Below are 10,211 nucleotides of genomic sequence, written 5' to 3' on the forward strand. Positions count from 1 at the left end.
CCCCGAGGTGGAAAAGGTTGGGAAGCACTGCAGGTTGCAGTGGAGGGAGACACCTAGTGGTGAAAACTTTAGAACAGTGTTTTAGGGGATGGATTCATTTTTGGGAAATGATGTTATTTTCATGAGCTATCACATAGAGGAAAGTTATTGGAAACTACAGTAACTATTTCATAGCCACTACTTGGCTGAATACGTCCCCCTCAGGGCTTCCCACCTTTATTACCCAGTCATTGTACTTTTTCACTAGAACAGGGCTTCTCCTGTGTCTCTCATTTCTCTATGATAGGATTCACATAGGCTATCACATAGAGAGAGAACTTTGACTGGACTTACTATCTCCAGAGCTTTCCTTCCAGCCAACCAACCACATCCCAGTTACTTAAAGTGTAACTTACTTCAAGTAATATTTTAGAATGAGCTGTCCTGTTTATTTAAGGCTAGGTTCACACTGCGTTTTTTGCAATCCGTTTTTTTCATCAGTTTTTTGCAAAAAAAACTGATGAAAAACTGATGAAAAAAACATGCATTTGTGTGCATCCGTTTTGATCCGTTTTTCCATTGACTTCCATTGTAAAAAAAAAAAAACAGATCAAAACAGATGTTTTTTTTTTAACGGACACAAAAATAGTGTCAGCTACGTTTTTGTGTCCGTCAAAGAAAACGGATCCGTTTTGATCCGTTTTTTTAACAATGAAAGTCAATGGAAAAACGGATCAAAACAGATGCACACAAATGCGTTTTTGCAATGAATGCCTGTCCTGGATGGTTACATTACAGTGCCGAAGAGATTCAGTTTCCCTGCTGCCTGCATTATATACATCTCGCCAGGTAAGGAAACCATCCAGGACAGGCATTCGCCATATGAAGGGCCGCAAAATTTGCGGACGTGTGAACGCAGCCTAAGGAGTATACTCTCTCATAATACACATTGAGGCTATGTTCAGCCATCGGCAACAACGGCCGTACTTTTTGCGGAGCGCAACATAACCTTATCTGGTAGGGATGGTCCGAACCGAGTTCGGTTCGAGTTCGTACGAACCCAAACCCTCAGTAATGATTCCCGCTGTCTGCCCGCTCCTTGGAGGACCAGCGGAAGGACCGCCTGGAAAACTGGGATACAGCCATATCCATAGGCTGTATCCCAGTTTTCCAGGCGTTCCTCCAGCTGTATCCACCCGCTCAATGGAGCGGGCAGACAGCGGGAATCTGCTGCCGAGCGTTCGGGTTCATACGAACCCGAACCTCGGAAGGTTCGGACCATCCCTATTATCTGGTATTGGATCCCGGACGGAGCTTATACACATCGTATACGCTCCGGCCGGAATCCCATACGGGGCCGCAAATAACTGACATGTAAGTTTTCTGCGGGCAGAATTCAGAAAGACCTGTCAGTTACCACAGTGAAGCGAGTGGCTCAGGCCGCTCGCTTCACTGCGTGCTATGGGAAGCTCTGATGCGGGCGCGTGCTGATGCGCCCGCATCAAAGCTCTGCGGCCGGATGGATCATCCGCCGGAACTTAGGTACCGGCCGCGATGATCCGGGCACAGACTGGCCATTTCGTGACCCGGGGTAACGGAACGGCCGGTCTGATACGTAGTGTGAACATATCCCTGAATACAATATTACAAAGTGAAAATAAACAAGCTGCAATTCACCTCTAAACCACTGGGTGGCCACACATGGACACAAATACTGCACATCCTACAATAGTGTGTTGTGAAATAACCATGTAGTGGAATTTTATAAGCTAATCTTTGGTGACACACATCTTGGAATATGCTGATCTGTGAGGAAAGGTAAGAAGGAATACATCTAGCTCCTCTCTTCTGCTAGATTACTTGTAGTTAACAGTTGTTACGAAAGCCATGTTCTTGCCATTATTGTGGGTCTCTATGATTTATGAAGAATCAATGTATCTTGTCATCAATGTTTCTTGTTAGGAAACTATTTTAGAATTAGTGCACCTACTCATACTAATAAACATAAGTAGGGATTAGAGAACAGACAGTTCTAAATGAAGCTATAGTAAGGTTATTTAGGATGGAGGGAGCTGGAAGAATGTGAGGCCTAAAGTGTATGCCTGAGCCATGGCAGGAAGAAATTGGGCCAGATGAATTGCATTGTCTGTATGGTCTGTGGTGGTAATGGTAGAGGCATTGTATGGTCGTATAATTTCAGTGATAATGGTCGTATTATTTCAGTGGTAATGGTAAGTGTCAGACTGGGGCACCTTGGGCCCACCAGGGAATTAAATTCTAGGGGCCTACCGTACATATATCAGATATAACCAGCGTCAAACCTTTCACAATACTATAGTGACTTTGCACAGCGCTGTGTATGTGACCAGCGATGCTAGCTTACTGCTAGTAACTTGTCAGTCGCTCTATGCAAACAGCATAGCATGCCACTTAATTTTCTTGAAAGTAGAAGTGTCATGAAACTAACGAATCTCAGACAGGCAGGGGGGAGGCCGGAACATAATCACGAAAGTATACTTACCTGTCCCCATGCTCTCGTGGCACTCCCTGGATCACTCCGATGGATCACCCACTCAGTGACTGAGATAAGATGAGGCAATCCATCAGCTCCTCTGTGACATTGCAGCTGGAGGAGCCAGGGGCATACACCGAACCCAGGCAAAAATTACTTTTGGAGTCTGTGAGAGAGACCTGAGAGTAGCACTACTGGGCACAGGGACTGGTAAGTATACTTTCTTTATTATCTTCACCAGTGTCGGACTGGGCTACTTGGGGCCCACCAGGGGAAATTATCCTGGGGGCCCACCAATGAAGAACCGTTAAGAAGCGTCATGCTGACCCGATTCTATGCTGGATTGATCCACAACTAGTCAAACTACAACTATCAGAATGCCCTTCACTTATGAATCTCTCAGGGTTCCAGAGAGGAGAATCCTTTAAAGAAGACCTGTCAACCCCCCGTGCCGGGGTGACAGGCTCCCGACCCCCCGGTAGAGCCCCCTATACTCCCGCGTCTTGAGCCGGTCGGGTCACAGAGATTTCAGCTCCCGCGCTGCTCTGCTGAGTCCGACGCTCATAGAGAATGACGGCGCCGTCATTCTCTATGGGCATCGGACTCACCTCTGAGTGCGCATGCCTGGCTTCGGGAGCTGAAATCTCCGTGACCCAACTGGCTCAAGACGCGGGACCCGGCGGGATCAGGTAAGTATAGGGGGCTTTACCGGGGGGTTGGGAGCCTGTCACCCCGGCACAGGGGGTGACAGGTTCCCTTTAACAACTGATGGTTGTGTAGAAGCTTCTGGTGGCTGCAATTTAAAACAACCATCAGCCCTTAAGGGTCCATTTACACAGAAAGATTATCTGCTAAAGATTTGAAGCCAAAGCCAGAAATGGATTTGAAAAGAGGAAAAATCTCAGGCTTTCCTTTATGACCTGATCTCTGTTTATAGTCTGTTTCTGGCTTTGGCTTCAAATCTTTGACAGATAATCTTTCTGTGTAAATGGACCCTAAGATCCATCAATAAATATATTTACAGCACCAGCTATTATCAGGGGATTTTCCATTCAGATATACTACAACTCCCACCATATCCTGAGAACTGTGTGCTGTCAGTAAATGCTGGGAGTTGTAGTGTTTGCAGCCATTGCACTATATCTATATATACACTCTGCACCCCCACACACTATATCTGTATACACACTCTGACCCCCCACACACTATATCTATATACACACTTTGCACCCCCACACACTATGGGCCACATGTATCATCCTGCGAACGGATGATTTTTGGCGGAAAGTGCAGATTTGCGTATTTTTTTATACGCAAATGGCCGATTTGCGAATAAAATATTCGCAAATCGGCACTTTCCGCCGAGTACGCCAGGGGGGCGGAAAGGGGGCGTGTAGTGGGCAGAACGGAGGGCGTGGACTCAGAGTCCGCGCGATTTACCATCTGTTCCGCCCAAATTTACGCCGAAAACCTACTCCAGTCCTCAGCTGGCGTAGGTTTTCGGCGGTGCGCACCGGCGCGCACGGGATTTATGTAGAGGCAGTCCGCCTCTACATAAATCTCCGTAGCGCCAGAGCTGCGGGGGCATTTTTAAGTCCGGCGTAAAAAACGCCGGACTTAATAAATGCCCCCCTATATCTATCTATCTATCTATCTATCTATCTATCTATCTATATATATATATATATATATATATATATATACACACTGCACCCCCCACACTATATCTTTATATACACACTGCACCCCAACACTATATCTATCTATCTATCTATCTATATATATACACACACACACTGCACCCCCACACACTATATATATATATATATATATATATATATATATAACCAAGAAATCGCAGCACATCCAAATAGTGCAAAAATTCTGTGTCTTTTATTTCATAGTAGCAAAATCAATAAGTGCAACGTTTCTGTCTCATCTCGAGACCTTTCTCAAGCAACAATACAAACATCTCATATCCTTTTTATACAAGTGTGTGACAAAATCCAATTAATTAAGGGGTGAACATAACGTGAAACAGGTGTACAAGTAAGGTTCCGACCGGAACACAATGGGTTACATGGGATCAGGGCCGTCTTAACCATTGGGCATGGTAGGCGGCTGCCCGGGGGCCCTTGCGTCCTAGGGGGCCCCTGCCCTGTGACATGTTCCCTGGCCCTTTAACTGGGAGTGCTCCTGATCAGCGCTGGTAGATAGGGGCTGTGCACAGCTCGCTCTTGTGGCCGGAAGCTGCATTCTGCTTCCGGTCACTAGAGGTCTCTCTCACCCCCTGCATTCCCGTGCGGAGCAGGAGAGTGACGTCACCAGCAGAGCCCTGAGAGGAAGGAGAAGCTGGAGGCCTGAAGCACAAAGCCTGAGTGAGTATGTGCTGATACCAGAGGGGGGAGGCTAGCTGGCAGGGAAGGGGTTAATCATGGGAGTGCTCTCTGCAGGGATGCAGACAGGGCCGTGGGTGAACTGGTAAACAGGGGAGGGGGGATCAGGGGTGTAACTCCTCGGAGTGTGTATATATCTCCATTCAGTGTATACAGGAGTGTATTATATACTTATCCTCCTCTGAGTGTGTATATATATCTCCATTCAGTGTATACAGCAGTGTATAATATACTTATACTCCTCCTGAGTGTGTATATATATCTCCATTCAGTGTATACAGCAGTGTATTATATACTTATCCTCCTCCTGAGTGTGTATATATCTCCATTCAGTGTATACAGCAGTGTATTATATACTTATCCTCCTCCTGAGTGTGTATATATATCTCCATTCAGTGTATACAGCAGTGTATTATATACTTATCCTCCTCCTGAGTGTATATATATCTCCATTCAGTGTATACAGCAGTGTATTATATACTTATCCTCCTCCTGAGTGTGTATATATATCTCCATTCAGTGTATACAGCAGTGTATTATATACTTATCCTCCTCCTGAGTGTATATATATCTCCATTCAGTGTATACAGCAGTGTATTATATACTTATCCTCCTCCTGAGTGTGTATATATATCTCCATTCAGTGTATACAGCAGTGTATTATATACTTATCCTTCACCTATCACTCCATTGTTGTCTCCCTGTATGTATACTGTATAATACAATATACAGGGAAACAACATGGTTCATATATAGAGAAGGGCAAAACAACATGGTTCATATATATAATAGTCATGTTGTTGCCCCTCTGTATATATGAGACATGTTGTTGCCCCTCTCTATATATGAACCATGTTGTTTCCCTGTATATTGTATTATACAGTATACATACAGGGAAACAACATGGTTCTCATATATAATAGTCATGTTGTTGCCCCTCTGTATATATAAGACATGTTGTTTTGCCCGTCTCTATATATAAGCCATGTTGTTTCCCTGTATATTGTATTATACAGTATACATACAGGGAAACAACATGGTTCTCATATATAATAGTCATGTTGTTGCCCGTCTGTATATATGAGACATGTTGTTTTGCCCTTCTCTATATATAAGCCGTGTTGTTTCCCTGTATACTGTATAATACAGTATACACAGACTCCCTGTATTATACAGTATACAGGGAGACAACATGGCGTATATGCAGAGGGACAGGAACATGTCTCATATATAGAGAGGGGCACCAATATATATTAATTAGGCTTTTACCCACCACCTGTATACCCCACATATACCTGTACCCCCCATATATATATTTGTACACATATATCACTATTATAGGCTATATAACCACCTACCTACTGCTCCACCCTTATACCTGTATCTATATGGTAGATAAATAGGTGGTAAGGTATATTGCCTGTAATAGTGATATACTGTATGTGTGCAACATATATGACAATCACTATTATAGGCAATATACAGTGGTGCCTTGGATTACGAGCATAATTCGTTCCAGGACCGTGCTTGTAATCCAAATCACTCTTAAACCAAAGCAAATTTTCCCATAAGAAATTATAGAAATGCAGACAATTGGTTCCACACCCAAAAAATAATGATTTATTATTCTGAATAACATGTAAAACAGATGAAACAAACATATTGTGATATTATAAGTTACTGTACAGTAATGGAGCGGATGGGAAACACAAGGGCTTGACAGAGACTGCAGGGAGCAGGAAGGAATGAGCAGGGCAGATGTGGGCACATACATGCAGCGCTCTCTGTCCGGGGAGAGAGGGGTTACAGCTATGGAGAGATTACCTCTACAGTCCTGTCCCCTGATGTAGGCCCCAGCCTGAAGTGGATCTGCTATGATTTGGCAGGTGGGGGAGACTTCCTGGGTCAGAGTACAGTGCTGTAGACCCCGCTATTCAGACCATGTCCCTCCTCCACCCGCCCTCCCACCCAATACAGGGAGCTCTTAAACCAAAACAATGCTCTTAAACCAAGTCACAGTTTTGAAAAACTGTGAGCTCTTAAACCAAGTTACTCTTAAACCAAGGTACCAGATAAGAGGGGCGGCGGCCCATAATGCTGTTAAGACGGCCCTGCATGGGATACATCAGTATCAGAAAATCATTACAAATACGTGATGTATACAAGGTGATACAATGTGTATATACATCAAAGTGAAAATTTAAAATGAAAAATCAACGGCGGGGTTCACTCACGCTAGCCACTGCTCTGTAAAGAAAGGAATAATTTGGAACCAAGTCAGACCTCATGGATCGTCCATATGTATGTTGGTTTGTAAATATTGCTAAGCCGCATGCGCTGGCCTGTATGACCTGATACGTCCAAGAGTATAGTGGGAGGTCCTGGGCAGGGAACTGTCAGGTTGCCGTAATGACATCTTGAAATACAACGGATAAGAACCGCGTTCACTGTAAGCACCATCTGAACACTGTCTTGTAGGAAAGAGACAAGGAACTCCATCCATTATACCGGGGTTATCCGGCTCGGTGACCGCTAGTTACGGAAAGCCGCAGCCATCGTGTCAAGGAGGGATTCAACCAGGTCAAAGTATGACCTAGGAAAACCTCACAAACGTCGCCCAAACCCCTAGTCGTAAAGTCTCACCCACTAGTGTCATGGTGTGAAAATGGCTTTGTTATTTGTCATAGTGTGAACATGGTCCAGCAAATCCCGACATCAAAGTCCCTGGCCTCACAATGAATGAAAGAAAACAACAGTAGCAGTGATTTGCAGTGAGATTCCTCCGCCGCCTTCTGTAAATATCTAAAAGAAAAAAGAGAGAAAGGATATAAGTATATAAATCAACTAGTTAACAAGGCAAGGCTCAAGGAAGGTTTAGGGTTAACAACCCATTACAATTAAATTTTTTGTACATTCTTGTAGTAATTCTGAAATCTACATTGAGACCCCTCGGCTGGAGTGTATCCAGTCTATGGATCCACTGCAGTTCTCGTTTCTGTAACATGGTTAACCTATCACCACCTCTTTTTGGAATAGGTACATGATCAAGCAACATGAACTGGAGATCTTTCTCAGCATGCTTTGCATCAAGGAAATGCTTGGATACCGGTAAGTCTATCCTCTGTTTACGAATGGAATATCTGTGCTGGTTCAGTCTAGTCCTCATGTCCCACGTCGTCTGTCCAACATATAGCAAACGACACGGGCACATGAGGACATAGACCACCCAGCTGGAAGTACAAGTCAGGTAAAAACGGATGTTGTATTCCTTATTGGTTGTTGGATGTACAAAACTGGAACCTTTGTTCATATATGTGCAGCTGACGCATTGTCTGCACGGGAAGGAACCCTTGTTTTTAACTGTAAGGAATTTTTGTCCCTTACTTGCATCCTTCATAGCAACATCACTCTTAACCAATCTATCCCTCAAGTTCCTCCCCCTGCGATATGACATCAGAGGTGGCACTTGAAACTCAGGGATAGTGTGGAAATTAGGGATAGTTGTTAACCCTGATCCTTCCTTGAGCCTTGCCTTGTTAACTAGTTGATTTATATACTTATATCCTTTCTCTCTTTTTTTCTTTTAGATATTTACAGAAGGCGGCGGAGGAATCTCACTGCAAATCACTGCTACTGTTGTTTTCTTTCATTCATTGTGAGGCCAGGGACTTTGATGTCGGGATTTGCTGGACCATGTTCACACTATGACAAATAACAAAGCCATTTTCACACCATGACACTAGTGGGTGAGACTTTGTAATTATTTTCTGATATTGATGTATCCCATGTAACCCATTGTGTTCCGGTCGGAACCTTACTTGTACACCTGTTTCACGTTATGTTCACCCCTTAATTAATTGGATTTTGTCACACACTTGTATAAAAAGGATATGAGATGTTTGTATTGTTGCTTGAGAAAGGTCTCGAGATGAGACAGAAACATTGCACTTATTGATTTTGCTACTATGAAATAAAAGACACAGAATTTTTGCACTATTTGGATGTGCTGCGATTTCTTGGTTATATTGAAGAGGAGACTTTATCCAATCTCCGTCGCTGGCACTCCTGCACCGGATCTTTGAGTGCTCTCCAGACTGAAGTATGTATATATATATATATATATATATATATATATATATATATATATATATATATATATACATATATATACACACACACACTGCACCCCCACACACTATCTATCTATCTATCTATATATACACACTGCACCTCCCACACTATATCTATATACACACTGCACCCCCACACACTATATCTATATACACACACTGCACCCCCACACACTATATCTATATACACACACTGCTCCCCCACACACTATATCTATATACACACACTGCTCCCCCACACACTATATCTATATACACACACTGCACCCCCCACACACTATATCTATATACACACACTGCACCCCCACACACTATATCTATATACACACACTGCACCCCCACACACTATATCTATATACACACTGCACCCCACACACTATATCTATATACACACACTGCACCCCCACACACTATATCTATATATACACAGTAACGGTCTTCGGCACCAAGCACCCCAAGCAATCGCTTGGGGCCCCCAACATCCAGGGGGGCCCCCACTCTTCTCTTGTGCTCAAGACTGCTGCTGTGATCTAAACTGTAACTATGAGCACTCGCTGCTGTGATCTGAACTGTAACTATGAGCACTCGTAATGAGCGCTCACAGTTACATGCAGCAGCAGTACTGACAGGGCGGGAGCCATTGGCTCCTTCCTGTCAGTCACTCTTGTGGCTGCAGGAAGTGTTTTCCCTGCGGTCACAAGTGGCCACTCTGTCCTTGTGGTGTCGGTGCTCAAGTGACATCACTGGAGCATCGGCGCCAGGATAAGGGGAGCATGGCCTCTTGTGACCGCAGGGAAAACCCTTGCGGCCACAAGAGTGAAGAGTAGAGGAGACGCCCGGACCCAGGTGAGTATAAGTTTTATTGTGTTATATACTGCATGGGAGGGGGAGCACACGGGGGTCTGTGTTACTGGGGGAGCGCACAACGGGGCTATATAACAGGGAAGACACAGGGGGGGCTATATATAACTGGAGGAGCACACAGGGGGGCTATAGACTACTGGGGCTTCACAGAGGGGTCTATATACTACTTGGGTCAGCACACAGGGGGTCTATATACTACTTGGGGAAGCAGAATGGGGTCTATATACAACTGGGGGAGCACACAGGGGGGCTATATACTACTGGCGGAGCACACAAGGGGTCTATACACTACTGGGGTAGCACACAGGGGTCTATATACTGCTGGGGTAG

General features: G+C 44.4%; 1 long non-coding RNA gene across 1 annotated transcript; it reads left to right on the forward strand.

Annotated features, from left to right (window-relative positions):
* The first annotated feature begins 1,743 nt into the window (after positions 1 to 1,743).
* Positions 1,744 to 8,883, forward strand: LOC138798661 (uncharacterized). The gene is made up of 3 exons (XR_011364128.1): positions 1,744 to 1,797; positions 7,924 to 7,995; positions 8,475 to 8,883. It is a non-coding gene; the product is annotated as an uncharacterized lncRNA (long non-coding RNA).
* Positions 8,884 to 10,211: the final 1,328 nt, after the last annotated feature.

The sequence above is a fragment of the Dendropsophus ebraccatus genome, chromosome 8 (genome assembly GCF_027789765.1).
Source record: "Dendropsophus ebraccatus isolate aDenEbr1 chromosome 8, aDenEbr1.pat, whole genome shotgun sequence".
Lineage (NCBI taxonomy): Eukaryota > Metazoa > Chordata > Amphibia > Anura > Hylidae > Dendropsophus > Dendropsophus ebraccatus.